The sequence below is a fragment of the Aedes aegypti genome, chromosome 3 (assembly GCF_002204515.2).
Source record: "Aedes aegypti strain LVP_AGWG chromosome 3, AaegL5.0 Primary Assembly, whole genome shotgun sequence".
In the NCBI taxonomy this organism is placed as follows: domain Eukaryota; kingdom Metazoa; phylum Arthropoda; class Insecta; order Diptera; family Culicidae; genus Aedes; species Aedes aegypti.
Window position 1 is genome coordinate 137,784,598 of NC_035109.1, and position 19,546 is coordinate 137,804,143.

The 19,546-nt window shown below is 39.4% G+C and overlaps 1 protein-coding gene across 10 annotated transcripts in view; it reads left to right on the plus strand.

The window, feature by feature from the left end:
• LOC5567273 overlaps positions 1–19,546 on the plus strand; it is a 211,876-nt gene that overhangs the window by 162,064 nt on the left and 30,266 nt on the right. For all 10 annotated transcript variants that reach the window (XM_021851837.1, XM_021851838.1, XM_021851841.1 and 7 more), the window contains one exon: positions 16,699–16,852. The gene's annotated coding sequence lies outside the window, so the exon portion shown is untranslated. The remainder of the gene's footprint in view (positions 1–16,698; positions 16,853–19,546) is intronic.

Below are 19,546 nucleotides of genomic sequence, written 5' to 3' on the forward strand. Positions count from 1 at the left end.
CAACATTAAATTATTTTTGCCGCATTCGGACTACACCGTGCGAGCATTTTTCTGCCATAGAGGAAGTTTTCTCTACATTGTGGCACGTTCATTGATTTGGGACTCAAAAAAAAAATCACTTCCTTAAAAGGTCCAAAATACGGCCGTTACCCCATTAAAAGAGGAAAACCAAACGCAATTCCATGCCTATGGCGAATTGTCACAATCTTATCCTGATTCTCATTGGTTTCAAAATAAAATCAAAATAATTAAAATATAATCAACACAAATCCTAATTCACGACATCGTTGGAATTGTGAGATCGATTTACGCGTGTAAAAAATTAAGTCATGATATCAACCGGAGTCATGGTCATGAACAGGTGCTCCGTGCAACCATTTAATTTAAAAAAGTGCTCCGCGAGCCAGAGGGTCTGAAAACCCTTTGTATTTGGAATACTTTCTTGAATTGCTTGGTTTTGAGCAGCTTATCCGCTAGGGATTCATCTAGTAAATTTTCTGGGGATTCTTTGACCGCTCGTGGACCAATGGGCAATAATATGAAACCCTACAAATGCACCGAAATTAATTCTCAAAGAAATTCAAGAGTTAATCATGTAGGCATGTGCCTACATTGCCTGAAGGTAGGCAGTTAATTTAGGACCTAATTAATTTGTGTCAATATCTGTTTGAGTATTTTAATGCTTTCCGGTCCCAGACATCAAATTGTTAAATACGAAGGAGACCAGAAATTCTCCAGCAATTCCTGAAGAAATACCAAAAAAAATCGTTACGCTGGAAAAATACTGCTTAGAGTGTTCGATTCCCGACCATTTGCCTTGTCCCGGGATTCGCATAGCATGCATAAGCATAGCATTGACTGACTGTAAAGGACATATCTAAAATAATTTCAAAAGAAGCCCATATGCGAAAGTATAGGAGGATTGGACTATTCCATCGACGAAATTTTTATTTTTTGCACTTGTTATCTATTTTTCATACTAAAACTCATGAAAATCACGTTTTTCGGCGCATTTCAGCCCATACAAAATGTATGGAAAAAATAGATAGAATATTTTAAAACTTTCCAATTATGAAAATATAGACCAAATACTGATATCTAGCGAGAAAAAAATCCGATGTACATTCGATTTTTATAATCGGCTGGTTCAGACATAGCGTGCGCTTCCTTACTTTTGCTTCATATTCCGGACACTTTGATTATTATTCCGGGCAGGTCATGAAAATCATACACAGAAAATCAGTCGACGTAATTTTCGGCTATGTATAAAAATCGGAAGTAAATGTGTTCGACCACATCCATTTTACAACAATATTCTGCTCAAAATGTAATCGTATTCGATCGACGTAAAGGATAAGAAATTTATTTCAAGTATTAACACACAATCTGTAGCAGATTGAACTCACTTTCATCGGGTTTGTCAGCTTCAGCATTCAACCGAGAGGTGTTGCACGTGACTTTCACTCACTAGATCAGAGTTTGAATCCTGATCAAATTATTGCATCTTTTATGTTAATTTTTCAACCAGGCTCTATCAATTGCTAGATCCCGATTTTTAGCAATCGTCGTCTGTTTTTGTACGTAAAAAAGAAGTGATTATACACCATATTTGCGACGGGACTGATGTGGAGCTAAAATGAGGTGATATTAGGGGATTTTTTTTTATTATCGGACAATTTGGGCCGGAGGTTCTCCGATTTGCATGAAATTTTCACCAGAGGTAGAGCTCATGGATACATGACCAAAAGTGAAATTCAAAAAATATATAGTGGCCTATTTTCCCGGAAAACTCTAGATGAATTTTCACGATTTTCCTATATACCTAAAACTTTGAAAATTCATATCTCCTGAACTATGCATCGTAGAACAAAAGTTTTTTAATGAAATCGAAAGGAAATTTTCTCAGCAATCTATTAAAAATATGAAAAGAAAAACATTTCTTGGAAAATTTTTCACCATGGAGAAAATTGTCGGAAAAATAGCGAAAAAACTATCGTCTGTATCATGAAAAATTTTCAAAAAAATAATTTTTGTTTCATCAATCCATACTCTAACTTTCGTCCATAGACGCCAAAGTGGTATCTTTTACCGTTTAGGCGACAGAACTGAAAAACCGATGACCACCCGCACGCTTCCCATAGAAAAATGTGTTCTATTGTGGGCCTCATAACCGTGCGCTAACGGCGGCAGTAATTCACACGCATTGTAAGTGTAACGCAGTAAACCATTCTTTCCTTTCCAATCAGAAGAAGCTTTTCGTCACTCGGAGCACTCTTCTTTGGTCTGTTGGGTGTTTTGTATGTCCTTTATTCGTAACCTTTACTATTGAGACCAACAGCTTTAATTGAAAACGATCCTAACATTTAATAATATAGGTAATAGGAACTGACCCTCAGCAAGCATGGGAAAATTCACTCACTCACTCGAACGCCACCGATGAAAAATAGCAAAAAATCTGCTGCTATTGAACATTAAGTGGTAGCTGAACCGTCCTAGGCGGAGTGTAGCATGAAAGCGTCGAAACCGATTGTGTAAAAGCGACAATCGGAAGGAACGCGAAGAGAAGTGAATACCAATACACTTGTATCTGCGAGGCACGAGTTAATGCACTTAGCATCCATTCGCCGAATGCATTGAACTGACTGAGAGGATTCCTACTCACTGAATCATTCCGTGGTGTGGACTGCCAGTCAGTGAACGCTCATCAGCACTCAAACCCGAATGCCATTCGAACGGAATCAGAATTCCTGGACAAACATTTCAAAAGAGCACATCGACATTGGTAAACATTGGCTTTGCAAGCCGCTGTTGAACCCAATTCAACTCGATCACGCTCACCAATACCACTATCAGGAAGAGCTAACACCAATCTTTCTGATAGTGGGGTTAGTTTGCGTGGGCGGGCTAAAAAGGGCTCAACAGCAACGTTTCTGAAAAAAGGCTCAAGACCTCTTGGGCCCTTTTCAAATGTTTGTCCTTTGTCCGAATTTTGGTATTGCATTCGACTGATCAGATGTCGTTTTTTATTTCGCTTAGTGCTCGCCGAAGAAGCAGAATGGGCACTGGAAATTGAAACGTTCGGCTTGGTTAAAAAATGGCTTTCTCGCTCCCGACTGTGCGTGGAAGCGAGTGAGGGAAACACAATAACTGAGTGAGTGTTTCCCATGCTTGACCCTCAGTATCATATAGTTGCCAAGCAAAAAGGATATTTATGCATACAAAAAGTGCTGTTTGTAATTTTCTTGCTTTTTTTAAATTTTGTTCAATTTATCAAATGATTAAATAATTAACTAAAAGCGCGCGAATAAATTTTCAGTTTTGTGTTCTATACAAAGTGATATATTTGATATAAATTCTGATTGTTCCTTGGAAGAATATAGTATAGTATTTGCATGTATATAATATCAATCAACTGTATTACATTCAGGGACGCTATCTGTGGTACTCTCCACTTTGTATAGTGGCCGGTCAGGCCGAGACTGAATTTCTTATTAACTTCCGGAAGCTAATTGTTCACATCCGTACACTACACTTCTTGCGACTCTTCTAATTCTTCGTTCATTGATTGTCTCTTCACATTCAGATCCAAACAATAACACTCTAAATATAAACTATGTGACATGCTTGAATATCAACCTAAATATCAAGATGCACGCTTATCTGTTAGAAGTCATCAGGATACCACATCTCCCTTTTTCTACGAAATGAAATGTTTATTATCACCTTTCCGTTTAAATGGAATAACACAGTTTAGTGTCAGCTAAAGTTTTACGTCTGAACAGTTCATATCAAACCTATCAACACACGGGCCAAATTTAGTTGACTACCTTCCTCCAAAATAAACTCTCAAGAAGTCCCGATGACGTCAAGTTCGATCTAATGCAAATAATTTGAAGTAATAAGCAATCGCGCTTATTCTCCACCGATACAACTAAGTTTGTTATCGATTCTGTCACTACTTTTTTTTCTATCTTTGTACATCAACTGTAGTATGTTTCTAAACTCAATTTTCCACGGAAACTCCTACGCTTTTAACTTAGAGCATTCTTTGACAGCAGGCTATTAATTTTGGATTCTGGGAATGTACCTAACGGTACTAATTTTGTCTACTGTTTATAATAATTTATTAATGCGTCTCCGAATATCAATTCGTGCTTTTCTCTAATCTTCTCATCTCCATGTTTTTTCAACAATCTATGAATATAGATTTCAGTAAATTCAGTATTCAGTTTTTTTTAAGCACATTGAAAATTATCGTTATGTCGATGAATGTAATGACGTTTCTATCCAGCGACTGCTTACCCGACGCAGATTTTGATCACTTTCCTCACTAATACTTCAGGAAACATGTTCATTCACCACATGTATCGTCGGTAAAAATGTCTACTTCCATGATGCATTAACACAACCGATCAATGATAAATGTCGAGCACGTCAAATATGAGGAATACCAACCACTCCTGTTACTGCCGTAATATTTCCTTGTTGCCGTGTCTGGCGCAGAATCAAAAAGATAGGAATAAAACTTTGGGATTTACGCGCAATAACAGGTCTTCGTTTACCTTTTTCTATATTTCAAACTCGGTGAGCAGGCTCTTATAGACCAATTGCTTATGTAGTAGAGCAATAATGACAAAATTTCCTTTGTTTGCTGTGAAACCTGTCACAACATTTCTTCTGTTTGCTGTGAGAAAGTAAAAATAAACAGAATTTCTGATAAATATGCACTTCTTTGTTTGACTGACGTTGACTGGTAGCTCAAATGATGTCGAACAAACATTCTGAGGAAACTGACCTGTGTAAAATAGATCTTGTGTTTGTATTCATGGCACTTTGCCTCTTATAGGCCAAGCTCGTAATATTCCGTATCCGATATTTGCTTGGAAAATCGCTTTCATTATCTTCGGGCCATTTCAGCTCATCAAAAACTTTGTTTTTTATTTTTTGGAAAAGTACTTGCAAAACTACATAATTTATTATACTTTTAAGTAGTTTAATTCTCCTATGGTAATCCAAATAGAAACTTCCTTCTCTTTCAATTTCAATTAAAGATGAATTATTTTACACTATCTACTTCACTTTAAGTTTCTCCAGTTCCTAACGTTTTACTTTTTTCATGCTTATGTTATGCACAAACATCTTTAGTCCCAAATTTCTGACACGCAAACATCACTGTATATCCTTAAACTTTCGCCAAGTAGTGTCATGAACACTTGCGTAAATTTCCTGATAAAAAATAATATATTTTATATCCTGATATAAAATATTATTATTTTGCAATCAATAACTTTGAATGGATATTGGTGAAATGCGCGTATACGTATACAGCACTCGAAGCAGAAACCACTACGACCAAATTTATAGAACCACTTCTTCCGAAAACCAAATACGTTAAGTTTATAACCAATTCCTGTCGTTCTGTTCACTGGCACACCCAGCACGTTACAGGCACATTAAGCAAGTTCCAATCGTTATGCATTATTTTATTCTTTATCTTTTATTATTCAGAAGAAGTATTATAGTTCGCTTTAAATAACAAGCTACCTGATCCATTGCCTTTGAAGCCGTAAAACACCGTAAACACCGCTTTTACAAATTATCGATAGTATTTTAGCTTTCATATTGTAGATTTACTTATTCAACGTTCAACACGCTCCTGTCAGCCTTTTTCCTTTTTTTCATTTTCACAGTTTTTTAATTTGCTCGTTTCTTCTCATTTGCCATTTCACAATGTTCATTTTGGCAAATACATTTGCTCTTTCCGTAAATCACGAAACGGTTCAAATTAGTCAGCTCTAGGTTTGCAAGGCAATCTGACACCCTGCCCTCATGGCTAAGAAGAAACCTAGTTTAATTTTGACATCCTCCTAGGCACCATCCAACAGCCTTCTCATATCTCTGGTTCATTTATACCATAATATCAAACTTTTGGTTCACTGTGCATTGGGAAATTTAACTTTCCGAGTCACGCAGTTTCAGTCCCTCAATACCATTTTGTTTCATAAATTCGAACAGATTCTAATCTGCTTTTGAACTAGTACTTTTAGTGTTGTACGCTCTCCAGGAGCTGCGTAGTGCATTGCATCAGTCGCTTCGATTATTAACGGTCTCAGGGACCAGCATGTGTTTGATCGCTCTCCGGGAGCATCACTGTGCCATCTGCACCTGTCTATTTAATAGACTACGGTCTCCGGGACCACCTTTTTTAATCGCTCTCCGGGAGCACTGCTGTGCCTTCTGCACCAGCCATTTCATTTGTTTACGGTCTCCGGGACCAAATTTTGTTAAATCGCTCTCCGGGAGCAGTTTTTTTTTTGCATCAGTTACCCTCAATCCACTCAATCCCATTCATATTCCTCCAACATTTTGTCTGAATTCATTGTTGCAGCATTAATGAAAACAAAACATCCACTTACCACCGCTTTTGTTTTAACAAACCATTTCGGTAACTGTTTGAGATATCCCATCCTCGTGGCCACTGTGGTACTCTCCACTTTGTATAGTGGCCGGTCAGGCCGAGACTGAATTTCTTATTAACTTCCGGAAGCTAATTGTTCACATCCGTACACTACACTTCTTGCGACTCTTCTAATTCTTCGTTCATTGATTGTCTCTTCACATTCAGATCCAAACAATAACACTCTAAATATAAACTATGTGACATGCTTGAATATCAACCTAAATATCAAGATGCACGCTTATCTGTTAGAAGTCATCAGGATACCACACTATCTATTGTTCCATATTCCACTGCCAGTCAGCGTGCAGCCTCTACAGTTGGCGCCAACCCAACAGCGCGCCAAGCTGTATTGAGAAGCGTACGCGCGTAATGAATAATTATTGTATGTTTTGTCTGGCCGCATCGTGCGCTCATATAAGGCGTACCCATTGAATTTGTAAGAATGTAGTTTCTTTCGTTTCTCCACCGAGTAGGCATGCTGCCTCTCAGTGGTAATAAATTTGTTAAAGTGAAGCCGTTCGCTTGATTTGCCGTCCGTTGTATCGTAAGAGACACAACGTAGGAAAGACGTCCTGGCCGAAACAACATATTAACAATATATTCATAAGTTTCCAAAGAAAGTGGATCTTGAGATTTGATTCTTCAAACGTTACCATAATGATTGATTGTAACAAGAACTTCCCGTGCGGATTTCATAGAGGCTGTTAGCTTTAATACTAAATAACGTTGCTGATGAAGGGCACACAAAACACCCAACTGACCAATGGAGAGTGGTCCGATTGACGAAAAGGTTCTTCTGACTGGAAAGGAAAGGACGGTTTACTGTGTTAGGTACACTTACAATGCGTGTAAATTACTGCCGCCGTTAGCGCACGGTTATGAGGCCCACAATAGAACACATTTTTCTATGGGAAGCGTGCGGGTGGTCATCGGTTTTTCAGTTCTGTCGCCTAAACGGTAAAAGATACCACTTTGGCGTCTATGGACGAAAGGTAGAGTATGAATTGATGAAACAAAAATTATTTTTTTGAAAATTTTTCATGATACAGACGATAGTTTTATCGCTATTTTTCCGACCATTTTCCCCATGGTGAAAAATTTTCCGAGAAATGTTTTTCTTTTTATATTTTTAATAGATTGCTGAGCAAATTTCCTTTCGATTTCATTAAAAAATTTTTGTTCTACGATGCATAGTTCAGGAGATATGAATTTTCAAAGTTTGAGGTATATAGAGAAATCGTGAAAATTCATCTAGAGTTTTCCGGGAAAATAGGCCACTATAATTTTTTTGAATTTCACTTTTGGTCATGTATCCACGAGCTCTACCTCTGGTGAAAATTTCATGCAAATCGGAGAACCTCCGGCCCAAACCTGTCCGATAATAAAAAAAAATGCCCATTACAATTTGCTGTGTAAATAGAAAAGTCAAATCATCAATAGAAATTGTCAAACCACTAAAGAGACATCTAACAACAAAAAATGAAACGTTCTGTGTGAAATGTCAAACTTTTGCATCTCTTTTGTTATCTTCTAAAAATGGTTCTATCGATTGCTAGACCCAGATTTCCAGCAGCCGTCGGTTGGTTTTGTGGATTTAAAAGATGTAATTGTACACCATATTTGCGACAAGACTGATGTGCTGCTAAAATTACGTGATATTACGATTTTTTTACGGTAATAGGGTTTCGTTCTACTTCGTCGTAAGCGCTATTATTCGTCGTATCAAACTTAAAATGTTCCACTACGGCGGATATTCCAACTTACCTGCAACATAGATTCATTTTCCAAGTGTATTTTTGTGAAAGCTGTCATGGTTTTTACACTTGTACACCAGAAATACAATAAAACTACTGTATTTCGTTAAATAACTTCAGTTTAATTATCCACTTTGCACTTTTTCACCGAATTCGCATGGACGAACACGATTTGAGAGAAATGCTTAACGATCGACACCAGTCACACCAATTTATGATAAAAGTTCCTTCCCGCCCCCTGTGTGACATACTTTGCCAGGCACTTATTTTCACTATAGAAAACCTTCGTACTTCTTCACTGAAGGATTGCATTCCGATCAAACGCCGTAAAAGCTCTATAATTCACGAAATTTTATGAAATTTCCTCACCGACCGCGAAAAATTGAAAATGTAAACAAAGTTCAATCCGTCGTACTGAGAAAAATAAAGCTTATGCGCATCAACGTGTGCGCGATGCTAGACGTAAAAATATGGTTCCTTTGATTGTGTGGTTTTCGCTGCACTGTGAGCAAATGCCATAATAATTATTGTACGGTGAAAAGGAATAGTGTTCATATGTTTGGGCTGAATTTTGATGACGAACAATCAATTTTAAGGGAAATTAGTATATTCCATCATGCTGAAGGAATGGAGGGAGATGCCCATAGATCTATATATTCTAGTAAAACATTTTATTATAGCGTTGATATGTTGTGTTTTAACCACTCAATATATCAAGCGTGTGCTAGAATAATTATGTGTCAACCTACCATGTGTAGTATTTTTCTCAATGCACAAAGAAGGTAAACCTGAATCACATACAGAGAACACTTTCAAAACTTCTTCTTTTATTTATTTTTCTTGGCATTACGTCCTCACAGGGACAGAGCCTCCCTTAGTCGAGTGGTTAAAGTCCTATGGCTATAAAGCAAAGCCATGCTGAAGGTGTCTGGGTTCGATACCCGGTCGGTCCAGGATCTTTTTGTAATGGAAATTTTCGTGACTTCCTTGGGCATAGAGTATCATCGTACCCGCCACACGATATATGAATGCGAAAATGGCAACCTTGACAAAGAAAGCTCACAGTTAATAACTGTGGAAATGCTCATAAGCACTAAAAAACTACGTCACAATAATGCATGTTTTGTAGAATCTGTGATATACATAATGGAAAATAAAATATTAATTTTCATTGTGTTCCCTCAAATTAGTCACTTCATTCTTTTGAATAACCTATTGCAATGGAAAGAGATCTATTATGTACGATATCAGCAATAGCCTCAAGCACGTTTCGTTCCACTTTTCGCAAAAATGAATACAATTTATGATACAAATTCCCGCCAAATACATAAACCAATTCGGGATGAGAGTTATGCCTTGCCATAAAACCCCTCGGCTCATCCTTCATCCTGGTTTCCCCTTCTCGCGTCCTACAACGACATCATTTTGCAGCTCCAGTTGCACTTTTCCCGGTCCCATCTTCTGCCTGACATCAACCGACAGAACATTTTGGCCCCACCGTGGCAGTGCAACACAGCAAAAAATAAATTTATATTGGCTAGCGTAATTTATGGCTACATTCAGGCAAATGGTCTATCGAAATACATAGGAAACCCTTATGAAAATTGTTCACAAGAAATAGGATTAAATTTCATAAATTTGCATTAAGAAGCCAAAAATTGAAGCCAAAAAAATGTTTTCTAGTCAACCTGGAATCGAACCAATAACCTTACAATCGATTGGCCTATGTAATGCTAAAGCTTCTTAAATCGATTCTATTGATTGCTAGACTCCGATTTTCAGAAGTTACAGGCTGGTTTTTCACATTAAAATTATATAATTGTACACCACATTTGCGATGGGAATAATATGCAGCCAATATGACGGGATATTAAAATTTATTCTTTACTGTGCAGAGAGCTGCATTTCGGATCGGATGCTCCATTGTGGCGGGTCAGCCCTTGTCTTGAGCCTGCTGGTAAGTATAGAAACATCCCGAGAGCGAAAATAGGCCAAATAAATATTGTATGTCCTTCCGCGCGCGCTCTTCTATAGGACTGAACTTGGGGCAGTGCTGTTCGGTGTGTACCTTGGAAAAGCCTTCTTCTTGGCAGTGGCACATACCTTTCTAGGCAGTCGAGGCTCGAGAGTCCTTTTGTAATGCACTCGCTGTAAAAATGGACGCCTTCGGTTCTATGTGCAGTGATGATCGTAGGGCGGCGAAAAGGGGGTTAAAAGTGTTGTAAATGTTCTTAACAACTACCGGAAAACTAAACATTACATATATTTTGCAATTGGATTAAATTGACAAATTAATGTGAAATTTGTGGAAAAGTTTCATGTCTTCTCGGTGAGAATCGAACTCACGACTCCCTGTTCACTAGATAGGGCGCGTTACCCCTACGTCACGAGAGGACTAATGGACGCAGAAGTTAACCTGAATTCGATTTCAGCTCAATAATCACGTGGTCCTCTTTCGCAAAGAGCACCTCTTTCGGAATAATTAGATGCCCATTTTGATTATTTTGATATAACTTTTTTATTTTCAGTTTTAGTGAATGTGGTCTTGAGAGGTCTTGAGAAGAGTTGCACGGTTAGTAATTACTAATGATACATATTTTTTTGCTGAGCTTGTAATTCTTGTGATTTTGAAGTTTTAATCAAATTTAAGTGAAAAATTTAGAAATCTTTAGATGCCCATAACTCATGGAGTTGGTTTATTTTTTTTCATCAAGCGGCATTTAAAATGCCATAGGCAATAGGCAACTTATGCTGCAAAAACTGTGAGAACGTAATTTTTGTAAATTGAGAAAATTTACTTCAAAAAATACACTTAAAGAACTTGAAATTCACCTGTAATTCACAAGGTTTTAAAGTTAAAGGCTTGCTGCCTTCAGCAATGTTGTAGAATTTAACTAGATCTACAACTTCTCTGAAGACATCGAATGAAATCCTGGGATCCACACTGAGATCCCATGACCCACACTGATACACTACGATCCTCACTACAGTCCGAAGGGTGGCGTTTTGGCAATCCCAAAAAAATAACTCATGATTAACGGACAGTTCCAATCCCACACAGTTAAAAATAATGAAGATTACACGTCATGTAAACATAACGTCATGTAAATTTAAGTCTGAAATCATGTAAAAATGTGTTATATGTCATGTAAGCACACAGAATCTTGTTGGATTACATGACATATAATTGAAGTTTACATGGCATATCATGTAAATATCCATGGTATTCCACGCTCCAATTATGTGCATTATATGTCTCAGAAACTTACACGTTTCGTTCGAACTGTGCAGGACTCACACTAGATACCCAGGATTGTAGGATCCACACTCAATCCTATGATCTACGCTACAATCGAATAATTCACACTGGAACACTAGGATCCATACTAAAATACAGTAATTCCACACTGGAATCCCAGTATCCACATTTATACTGAAATACTGGGATCCCAGGTTTCAAACTGGAATCTCAGCATCCACTATGGAACATCCACACTGAAGGAACAATTCTGAAATTGCAGGATCCATACTAAAATACCAAGATTCACACTGGAACACGAGAGTCCACACTGGAACCCCAGAATCCACCGTGGAATTCCAGTATTTACACTGAAATTCCAGAATCCACACTGTAGTTCCAGGATCCATACTGAAATCTTAGAATCCTTACTCGAATATGAGTTTCCACACTGGAATCCAAGGATCTACACTGAAATTCCAGGGTCCATATTGAATTCCCAGGATGCACTCTGGAATACCAGGTTTTATACTGGAACACGAGGATTCACACTGCAATCCAACCTGAAATATCACGGAGAATTTACCGACTACTTAGCAGTAGTTCGAAGCAATGTGATACACAAGGACTACAAAGGGGATTAGGGATTCAGAATCCAGTGTACACACCGAAATCGAGCAACAACGCTGCTCAAGGAGGGCAACAACCTGAAAACACGAGGTTGACGGAGGTGAAGAAAGAGGTCGAAGAACTCATCCATTTCTCCAAGGACAGGTACAATGTGCATAGCACGATCAAGAGCAAGCTGACGAGCATCAAATCCTCTGTCAACGCTGCCATAAACGAACAGAAAGCGCTGAAGAGAGCAGAGCTTGCCGAAAAGGCACTGAAAAAGGTTACGGAGCAAGCAGCGGCCGACAAGCTTAAGACCCCGAATGTACGAGGTGACAAACAACGATATCGAGATGTAAAGAAGCGACTGTATCTGGGCGACATAAATACGAGTAAGAAGCTGCTCAAGCAATACAGCCTTGGAGAGTAGCCCATGGCAATCGGTCTGAGGAAGTCGTACGACGGCACACTGTCGATTCTGCTACCAGTTGACAAACGGGTGGAGAAATGCAAGATGAGAATTGGCTGGTCGATATGCCCACTGAGACTCGTCACACGAGCAGATAGGCCACCGATGTGATGCTTCACGTGCATGGACTTCGGACACCCGGCGACGAGCTGTAAAGGTCCTGACAGAACCGAACTGTGTAGGAAATGTGGAGAAAGAGGTCGACCAAGGTGATTGCTCTGCTCACCGGAGGAAGAAAACACTCAGCAGCTTCAATTGCCGTGCGTACCAAAAGGCGATGGCAGCCCGCCAGTAACGTAGGTATCGCAGATAAACCTGAGTCACTGCGACACAGCACAGCAACTGTTGTGGCAGTCGACAACAGAAAGTGCGACGTTGCGATAATAGTTGAACCGTATCGAGTACCACTCAATAATGCCAATTGGGTGGAGGATAGCGGCGATACTAGTGACGGGTAGGTTTCCTATCCAGGAAGTGGTTGCCTGTTCAAACGTGGGGTTCATAATCGCCAAAATCAACGGAATTCACTTTTGCAGCTGCTACGCGCCTCCAAAACGAACGCGCGAAGAATTTAGTCGGATGTTGGAGAAGTTGACCGACGAGCTAGGAAACCAGTGCTGATTTGAGGTGATTTTAATGCATGGGCCGTGAAGTGGGGTAGCAGGGTAACCAAACATTTTGTAACATTTTGTAGCCCATCACTGGTGGGCAACATGAACTGGAGGGTATGCGAAGAGTACACTCATAACGATCACCAGGCAATACGCTACAGGAATGGCCAGCGGAACACTGCGGCAGTGCAGAGGAACACAATTGGCGACTGGCAGTGGAAGATGAAGGATGTCGACAAAGATAAGATTTCTTCATTGTGGCACTTCGCACCGACAGCGATGTCCTGAACTTGGATGCGATTGGACTGACAACAGCGATGGCAAGGGCAAACGCCGAAGATTGTCAGGTCTCCAATGACGAGCTTGTAGTACCGCCGAAAGCATTGAAGGTGAAAAAGGCCCCCAGACCGGATGTTATACCGAATGAGCACTCATAGCGGTGATCCTAGCGTACCCGGATATGTTCCGGAAGGTGATGCAGGAATGCCTGGACGAAGGTCACTTCCCAGTACGGAGAGCGAGAACGGGCCATCATATAGACAGTTCGGATTCCGGAAGGGAAAGCCGACCATAGACGCAATTCGGACGGTCCTGTTAGCGCCAGTTGGGAGTTAATCGGCACAGCGCTGCATAGAATGCAGGTTCCTGACCATCTGTGTCGGATTCTGCAGAGCTCCTTCGAGAATCGGGTGTTGGTGTATGCAACCGACGCCGGCTGAAAGGAGTTGGGAGTAACGGTTGGAGTTCCGCAAAAGTCCATACTGGTTCCGACGCTGTGGAATGGGATGTACGACGAGGTCATATCACTGGAGTTACCAATGGGCGTCGAGACCGTCGACTTGCTGATAACGTCGTTCTAACAGTAATACGCGAAACGCTGGAGGAAGTAGAAGACACGGAGGCAATGGGCACGACTGAAAACTGGATGAATGGAGTCATGCTGGAGATAGCTCACCACCAAACGGAGGAGCTACTAGTCAGCAATCGCAAAGTGGTTCAACACGCTAAGATTGCTGCGTGATGATAGTCGATCGGCTAAACTTGAACAGCCACGTTGACTATGCATGTGAGAAGGCGACAAAAGTGACCAACGCACTTACAAGGATCATGCTGAACGCGCATGACCCGAGAAGCAGTAGGAGACGTCTTCTGGCTATCGTATCATTGTCAATACTGGGATACTGAGCTCTGACATGGGGTGCAGTACTGCAAATAAGCGCAATCGGAACATGCTCAACAGCACGTAGCATTCGCATATATAACAATATCGTCGAAGGCAGTATGTGTAATCACCGGGATGTTTCTAATTTGCATCATCCTGGGAAAAGACATCGAGTGCTATCAGCGGAGAGGCATTTGACAGGTGAGGAAATTGGCGAGGATTGGGCTTGCTGGTGAAGGAAGCGAGAAGGGAAGAAGAGGATGAACGACGGAAGGAGACAGAGAAGCGGAAGCATTCTGCTCAATATGCAAGAGCAAACCACTTGCAGACTGTGCAGAGTGCAAGAGCACAGAGCGGGAAAGAAATAGAAGTGCAGATGCACACTTATATCTCAAGATCCACACTGAAATCCTACGATCCATACTACATTCCCAGAAATCCTACGATTGTAGTATAGAATCCCAGGATTCACATTGTAATCAAGATATCTATTATCCATTGAAATGCCACGATTTTTACTGGAGTTCCAGGATCCACACTAGAATCCTTGTATCAACATTCGAATTTCAAGTTCCACACTGAAATTCTGTGATCCACATTACAAACCCAGAATCCAAACTGAAATCCTCTTATCAACAGTAAAGTTCCAAGATCCACAATGGATCCTCATTGAAATACCAAAATTCACACTAAAATGCTACGATCCATTACAACAATCCTAGAATCCATACTGAAATCAAAAGATTTACACTTAAATACCAGGATCCACATTTGAGACTACACTACTAAAATTTTAGGATCTGCACTGGAATCCCAGGAGCGACACCGAAATTCTGCGATCCACACTGAAATCCTACGATCACTACTATCCCAGGATCCACACTGGAATACCATGATCCATTCTGAAACCTCAGAATTCACACTGGAATCCCGGAATCCACACTGGAATACCATGATTTATTTTAAAACCTCGGAATTCAGATGGCATTCCACAGAATCCATACTGGCTTCCAGGATTCATTCTACAATGTTTCAGGAATCTCTGATTTGGAAACCACACTGTAACATAAGACGAGCGTGGTTATGCCAACAAGAGCTGCTGACAAAACAGCCCAAAATATATAAAATATTTTATGCTCACAGCGCAACCTAGACTGTCCTTAAGCTTTTTCACAAAAGATTGTTGCAACAATCTTGTTCCGTAACAACAGTTTGTCATAACTTGAACGGCATATGGCAATGATCGCACAACGCGTGCGTAGTGATTTTCAATGCTGCCATCTCTCATACACAGTACGAGCGGTAGAATGGACATCGAAACACAAAAAAACATCGAGACACACAAAAAATTGGAATTGTCTGACACGATGACATTTTCATATATCATAAATTTAGCATAGATTTCAGAACTATCCGGTCATTAACAACAGGAATAGTTCAAACCTTCTTCTTATGTCGAATATAATGCACATACAATGAAAGCACCTCTCATTACGAAAAAAAGATAGAAATAAACAAAACCTTACCGTTTTCTGACAACGCCATCGTGGACAACTGCATTCATTTGACATTTTTCTGCCATACGTTCGTTTGACCGTTCTTGTTGTAAATGCTGAAGGCGAAGGATGTCGAATGTGAACGAAAACGTGTCGACTATCGTGATTGCTTACAACAATGAATTGAACCAATCGTGCCAAGATTATGATTCGACTCCCTACACATTTTTCTTGCAAGATTGTACGCAAGGATTCCGGATTTTCTGAAGTTATTTAACTCCTGAATAAGTACCACTAACGCCTCTGATACACGACATTCTTTGAAGGTGCAAGGATGCGTCATTGTGTACTTGACTGCACATACACTAACGAGAACAAACTACCGCACTGGAGTGCTATCTTACAAAAAATAGGAACGGAAAAACATGTCACTGCTTTTCCTGAGAGGGGGTGGTGTGGTTTTCTGTGACACGATAAGCATCTTTTTCGCACCACCGGAGGGTATGAATGGCATTGTGAGGTGCTTTTAATAGACGGTCTCTCATGAACAGCGTTGCCTGACAGTTTAGCTTCGGTTTCAATGATGATGACGATGATGATGATGCCGATGGATATCAATTGAAAACGTAAACAGTCTCAACCAATATCGTTGATTGCGATAATTAAACAATTGATCTCGAAAGACGCATCTCTCGTTTGGATGGAACGGGCATGACTCGATTGGATTCGATTGCGAAGGCGGAAGATCCGTGTTGCAATGTCCAACTCGCATTCGAATTGTCAATTGAATAATTTGATCATTTTTCTAGTGACCTGTATGTCAACGTTTGTTTATTCTATTATTCTCTCTAGATGATTGTATCTGACCCTTTCTCGTAATATTTTATCTCTTGCAGATTCATTGCATTGTTGCGGGTAAAAATCGGATAAAACCGCATGGACGCCTTTTCCACGAAACGTAATCAGCATTACACTACTGGTGACTTCCACTCGCCAGTCCCATATTCTAAACAGACGCAGAGGAAACGGAACGGGATCTCCAGACAGGAGGTGAGTGAGAATTGTTGTTGTTGGATCATACAAAAGCATAACGAAATGAATCCATACAAAACAAATTTGTAACTATGGTAGAATAGGCAAACAGAAAGACAAACATACAAGAACAGAAGGAAATAAACGAAAAGCAGCAAGAAAACAGGTATAACAGACGATAAACAGACAGAAAGAAAACAGGCATAAATCAATCGGAAAACAAACAAACAAGAAGTTGTCACTGATAAGACATGTAACTTTTTCGCAAATTCATCTCAATTAGTATATATATTCCAATTGCTTTAGGTAAACATAATTACTAGATAATTTGGTAGTTGTAAAAAAGGGACAGTAAATATACATAAAACAGATAAAAGACAAATATCAAACATACAGAAAACAGAGAAGAAGAAGATAGAAAAAAGATAGAAAACAGACAAGAAACAAAAAGACTACATACAGAAAATAGACAGCAAACAAAAAAGAAAACAGGCAGAAAACCAACGAAAAACAGTCTGAAAATCAACAGAAACAGACGGAACATAAAAAAGCAAATTAAAAAAAAAATTCCTGGAAACAAACAGAAAATAAACAGAAAACAGACAGAAAATAAACAGAAGGAAACAGGCAGAAACTAAAAAGGAAAAAGAAATAGTCAGAAAACGGGCAGAGAACAGACGGAAAACAGACATAAATCATAAAGAAAAAAGACAGGAAACGAACAAAAAATGAATAAATAGAGAGCATACATAAAACAGGCAGACAATAAACAGAAACAAAAAATACAAAAAAGAGATATAAATTGATATAAAAAGACAGAAAAAAAACGGACACCACACAGAAAACAGACGGAAAATAGAAAAAAAGAAATGAGAAAACACACAGAAAATATAGAGAACAAACAGAGACCAAACAGAAAACAGATGGAAACAGGCATGTACTCGTTCACAAATAGAAAACGGAACAGAAAACAGACAGAAGAGAGACAGAAAATGGAACAGATTTTTGATCTGATAGAATAGTCTGAGCAGACAGAGCTGAGAGATGGAAAACAGATGGTTAACAGACATAAAATAGACAGAAGAAAGACAGAGCAGACAGAGTAGACACCCGAGGAGGAACAAATAACTCCCTAATAACTTTTGCATACCAAATTTTGGTATCATACCAAAATTAGGTATTGTTTAGTTGTCAATACCTCAATTTGGTATTATACTGGTATTGAAAAAAAATTTTAAAACAATTAAAAATACTTCATTGAGGTATTAGACAGCTATTGAGGTCTGCTGGAGGTATTGAACTACTATTGAAAAATTTCACTTTTATACGAAAATCCATCACGTATTATTTAGGTATTACAATACCTGATCTAATTATCAGCTTGATATTTGTAGAATATGCAGAAGGTATTATTTGAGGTATTTTACCTCTTATGCAGGGCTCATTCATACCTCATTCAGGTTGTGAGTATTGGAAATTATCTGGTATGGAATACCTCAATTTGGTATTCAGTAGTTATTTTCTTCTGCTCGGGCAGAGCAGACAGATAAGACAGAGCATACAGAGCATACAGAGCACTCAGGGCATGCAGAGCAGACAGAGCAAACAGAGCGGACAGAGCTGGAAGAGCAGACATAGCAGACAGAGCAGACAGAGTAGACCCAGACAACCAGAAGTCGCATAACAGTTTACGAACAAAGTCGTTTATTTATACAAATTGCATCACACCCACACTACATGGTGAATGAAATCGTTTGATTGTTGGGTTTCCTCGCATAAAACGTTATTTTATGAGTTCATATGTACATTTTGTTTCCTCCCGTATACTCGTACAAAGTTAGTCGGATCAATCCGTAGCAGCTGTCAAATAAAGTTTGTTATCATAAATTAAGTCGCATAAGAGTACAGATTAGTTCGCAATAAAATCGATACACTCGCATTGCATGCTATTTTTCATCATATAAAAATGCACGTATATCGCCTCCACTTTTGTACGTATAAGGCCTTTTCGCACCATCTTATACGTGAAACTTTTCACATATAAGCATCGCATAATGCAAAAGGTGATTCCGTTATACGTACATTTTGGTTGTGTGGGGACAGAGCATATAGAACAGACAGAACAGACAGAGCAGACAGACAGCAGACAGAACAGACAGAGCAGACAGACTGAACAGACAAAACAGAAAACTAAAAAAAAATAAAACAGACAGAAAACGGAACAGACTTTTAATCTGGTAGAATAGTCTGAGCAGACAGAGCTGACAGACGGGAAACAGATGGTTAACAGACATAAAATAAACAGGAAAAAGACAGACCAGACAGAACAAACGACGCAGACAGAGCAGATAGATAAGAAAGAGCTGACAAAGCAGACAGTGCAGATAGAGCAGGCAGAGTAGACAGAACAGACTGAGCAGACGGAGCAGACCGAACAGACAGAACAAGCAGAACAGACATAACAGAGCAAAACAGACTGAACAGACATAACAGAAAACATACAGAGCAGACAGAGTAGACAGAGCTGACAGATAAGACAGAGACAGAGCACACAGAGCAGACAGAACAGACAGTGCAGACATAACAGACAGAACAGATAGAGCTGACATAGCAGACATAGCAGACATAGCAGACAGAACAGACTGAGAAGACAGAGCAAACAGAGCAGACAGAGCAGACATAGTAGGCAGAGCAGACAGAGCAAACAAAGTA